At 38.2% G+C, this 5,133-nt stretch overlaps 1 pseudogene; it reads right to left on the bottom strand.

Moving 5' to 3' along the window:
- Positions 1–987: 987 nt before the first annotated feature.
- Positions 988–2,568, bottom strand: LOC110333003 (annotated as a pseudogene).
- Between the last annotated feature and the right edge of the window lie 2,565 nt (positions 2,569–5,133).

Below are 5,133 nucleotides of genomic sequence, written 5' to 3'. Positions count from 1 at the left end.
ATCACTGCAGGTGGACTTTGAGTTTTCAGAAACCCAATCCAGGCCCAGCAGCTCTCTCTCTCTCTCTCTTCCTACTGCCTTCATTTTTGGATGTAGAACTGGCAGCTATTTCTCAAGCACAATGTCTTCTTGCCACCCATGATTCCTTCCAGGCTGATAATTGGCTAAACCTCTGAAACTTTAAGCAAGCCTCAAGTAAATACTTTCCTTCATAAAAGCTATTGTGGTCATTGTGTCTCTTCATAGCAATATAACATAGAGTAAGACATGTATAGTTAGCTGCATTGTTTGAGATCTGTCATAAAGCAGGAACATCCTGGTAAAAAGGTCTAGCATAGAAAAAAAAAAAACTGTTCACCTCATAGTGGTCAGGAAGATTGCATAGCAAAGGAAGAAGGGGCCATAGAAAGGAGAATTGTTCCTGAAATATCCCAGGATGATAATTCTAAATTCTTCACCATCTCTCCTAAATCCCATGAAAGTAACTTTCCCTAGGCAAAGTATGGAGATGCTGACCATGTACAAGCATACTGTAGTGGCTTGATGTTTTGTGAGCATACCCAAATTCCACAGGAGTACTTGTTATCTTTGAGGACTTAAGCTTTGCTCAGTGCATTTTCAGGCAAGGTCACAGAAAGCTATAATTCTGTAAGTGGGGATACCCAAGCAGAAAAGGAGGGAGTACAAAACCTATGGATTTTATAAATGAATCAGATACCTCTGGATCTGTTTACTTTCTATGAAGTAAAAACTATGAGTACTGCTGTATGTGAATTAATCTTCATATTTGCTAACCTTTTGGATATAATTCATATTTTAACTACAGTATGAACCTTCTACTCCATCTCAACCTATTTTTGTTTGTTTGTTTGTTTTCTGACCAAATAACCTTTAGTTTTATTTAAATAACCTTCAGTGAGAACACAGCCATTTTCTCACCCATCCCCATTCACCTCACAAGGAGGTTTACAGACTGCCCTGGGTTCTTCACTGGCTAACTGCTGGAGCTGGAGTATCCACATTAGAGCAGGGGTTTTTGATTGCCTCATCAATGGACACAATAAGGCCTCAAAAGCTGCTCTCAGAGCATTGATGTGCACCATGGATGGCTCCCACACGAACACCTGGAAGTTGTCTGTAATGTCCTCTTTGATGATGTCCAACCTATACCACATGCCCCCTGTGCATGCTGAGCCAGCAGCTTATTGAGTTCTTTTGTCCCATCAAACCCAGCATTGTCACATAACTGTCATGGAATAATCTCCAGGGCCTTTGCATATGCCCCAATCAACAGCTGCTATTTCCCAGGAATGGTTCATGAGTAATCCTGTAGGTATTTGGAAAGCTCCATTTCGATGGCTTCACAACCAGCCACCACAGAGTTATTCTTGATGGCCCTTCTCACAATCATGATGACATCATGGACAAACTGCTCAGTGCTACCACAGAAGACGATGGTACATGTCTTGTCTTTAGGGTAGGCAGTGAAGAAATTGTACCTCTCTTCTTCAATTTGGATCTCTTCAAACACCACACAGCAGCCCAGCACATGTAGAAGCAGAGCATTCACACTGATCTGGATAGAGCCTCTACAAGCCTTCATCATCCTCTTCAGATCCTCTTCAGGCACATTGCCAGCACAGAACTTGTCCCTATCAGCAAAGTACTGGGTGACCCCATCCCCAATAAGGAGTTAGACAAGATAACTTTGGCTCCAGACAGACGGATCTTCTCTAACTTGTAATAGAAAATGTTCCATTTGGCACCAACAATTGCCTGATAATCTTCCACTGTGTGGACTCTAATTTCAGCATTATCATTTTCTGCTTTCAGCTCAAGCTCAACTGTCAAGAGGGCAATGTTTGGGTTCTTATACTTCTTAGGCTGCATTTTAAACCCAGCACAGGAGAGAGTCTTCTTGAATACAACTCGAGCCACCAGCTGAGATTCCTCTAGGACTTCCCCCTGCACCTTCTTAATGCCAATCATTTTAGGCTGCATCAGTTCGTCAAGCAGCACCACAACATCAAACACCATCTTGGCAAAGAAGGCCTTCTGCTGGGAGATCAGCTTGGAGCTCAGGGTCATCACTGCATACTTCTCTAGCATCCTCTTCTGTTATACTTTATATTGCTTCTTCACAGTCACAGCTATCTCTTTGATTGTGTTAACAACCAACTGGGTGGCTGTGCAGAAATCTCAGACGATGGTCTGAGGATGTAAACCTTCCTCCATGTAAGGCTTCACCTGCTTCATAAACTCTGAATCCAGCAGGGTCATTGAGGCGGTGCCATCTCCAACTTCAGCATCTTGTGATTTAGCTATGTCCACAAAATCTTTGCTGCAGAATGGACAATATTGAGGAGTTTCAGAATTGTGGCCCCATCATTAGAATTTGTTGCTATGCCTCAGCCATCCACAATAAGTTTTTCCATGCCATGGCAACCCTGCATGGTTCTTCCATCCTCAGCAATCACTTGGCAGGCTCTGATGTCACTCACTAGCTGAAGACTGTAGAAGCTGTCATTACCATCCCTCTTTCAATAGGATAACTGGTGTGGGCATCATCTTGGAAGTGGTTTTGGATACCTGCAACTGGTCTCTCATTTCCACCTTTGAGTCTGACCAAAGAACACAAGGAAAGCTACCACAAGTGATTAGAAAGCCCTGTTCTACTGTCATCACTTCTCACCTTCACAGGCGAATATATGCACTATAATTTATAAAAGCAAGTAAGATGTGTTGCCTTTTTTTCTGATATCTTCCATTTTACACATAAAAATATTATTGTCCATAAATTAATGTTATTCATTTATGCATGTAATTTGTATAAATGACAAATTTATCAGAGCAAGATATATCCCAAGATTGTATTTCAATAGAAAAAGTGAAGATCATTTTTGGCACTAAGTGAAGATCCTTGCAACTAAGGTGAGAAAATCTCTGCGGTGGGCTAGTTTCAGTACTAAATTTTGAATTACATCTCAAACACAGCACAAATGCACCACTACTAGGGACTCAAAAGAAGAAATTCAAACTATGAACCTAGGTGCATGCAAAAGGACAATGGGAGAATACAGGAGCTCAGCATTTATTTAACAAGCAAATGATTTCAAAGTATGAATCTGAAACATACCTCAAGGACTCAGACTCAGCTACCAAATGTTACTCAAGATAAGATCAAGCATATGATCATATGGAAGGTTTCTAAGTTAATTGTTAAAACATGGGTTTACTAAAAACAGTCCAAAGTGACAACTAAGGATCTAATAAGAAAACCCAGAATCTAATATAATATCTAGACTTCTGATGCTAATGCTTCCTTCAATATTACACATATATTTCACATATCACACATGTTCTTGATTCTTTTGCTATATATTACTAATACTGAATTCTGTTTGTTCTTATGCACATATTATGCTGTTTAATGTTATTTATACTTCAAAATGTTGAAATTCACAAGTCCCTTATTTCATATTAATTGGCATTAGCCATGACTTTCCTTAAAAAAAAATAACATGAAAACATTATATGTTGTAGAGATAATTTTGTTAAATCTATTATTTCTGAGCCTTATTAAATAATGCACAAAAAATGAACGAGTAATAGCATCTAGAAATACTGTAAAAAAACCAATGGAGGTGGTGGTTTTAGGTAAGAATTGACCAAATAAGACAGGATTGTGGAAAATAATCATGCTTACTAAAAAATCAAGTTTCTAATCTACACAGTCAATAAAAATGATAAGAAAATAAATTAATGACTGAACAATCCTATGTCACCTCATAGCTTGTCAGGTCTAGTTGCACCCGGTGACACATGACACACAGATGCTCTGGCTACAGTCAGCAATGATAACATATTTTGAGAATAAAATGTATTTTTCCCACCTAAATCCACATTTCTCACTTCACTTACTGCTAAGTGATAATGAATATTTTGATTCAGTTGATTACCTAAAATATGGCCTTCTTTACATTTGAGAAGTAGATGTGTTAAATGCTAACAGTGGGGTTTAGTACTATACTGACTATGGATTTCTAAGGAAGAAAAATATTTGTCATGTTTCTTCACAAGCTACTGGATCACGTAAGGGTCTAATTAAAATAATGCACGAATGAATTATAAAACAGCATTTGAATAAGGAATTACTAGATAATGAAAAAGAATAATTCTATTCTAAATTCTAAATATATAATTATTATGACATCAAGAAATTTGGAGTTTGATTTTACTATTTAATATAGAATAGTTAGCATTTGATAGAATTGAGATATGTTTTATTTAATAACATAAATATAAGATGACTATGCTTTAAGAAACTATATACTCAGTTGTCTTAGGGTTTCTATTCTTGCACAAACATCATGACCAAGAAGCAAGTTGGGGAGGAAAGGGGTTTATTCAGCTTACACTTCCATACTACTGTTCATCACCAAGGAAGTCAGGACTGGAACTCAAGCAGGTCAGAAAGCAGGAGCTGATGCAGAAGCCATGGAGGGATGTTCTTCACTGGCTTGCTTCCTCTGGCTTGCTCAGCCTGCTCTCTTATAGAACCCAAGACTACCAGCCCAGAGATGGCACCACCCATAAGGGGTCCTCCTGCTTGATCACTAATTGAGAAAATGCCTTGCAGGTGGATCTTCTGGAGGCATTTCCCCACCTGAAGCTCCTTTCTCTGTGATAACTCCAGCTTGTGTCAAGTTGACACAAAATTAACCAGTACGTAAGTTGTTACATGTGTTGTTATAGTAATGAAAAACTCCAGCCCCACCAACACATAAAGTCATCATAAATGTTCACAAGATAATACACTGTCCCACCACCGATGTTAACTGGTCTACAATGCTGTTCTAATTCACAAGCTGACACTCTGACATCTACTCAAGTCTTATACAAATCATATTCTTGGTAAACAAAGGTATTTTATTAAAAATAAAAATGACTAATAAAATCACATAAACACTACTGTACACATAAGAAATATAAATACTTGTAGCACTGATGATAAATTTTCACTATCATTTCCAAAAACAAGCATTTATTTTTCCAAGTAATGCAACCCCATGAGTGTATTAACTAAAATAAGCTCCCCCTAACCCCTGTTTCATAGGGAATTGTCAAGAATTA

Source organism: Mus pahari, chromosome 15 (assembly GCF_900095145.1).
Source record: "Mus pahari chromosome 15, PAHARI_EIJ_v1.1, whole genome shotgun sequence".
Classification (NCBI taxonomy): Eukaryota; Metazoa; Chordata; class Mammalia; order Rodentia; family Muridae; genus Mus; species Mus pahari.
The sequence above is the reverse complement of the archived record's forward strand: the minus strand, read 5'-3'. Positions and strand labels throughout refer to the sequence as shown.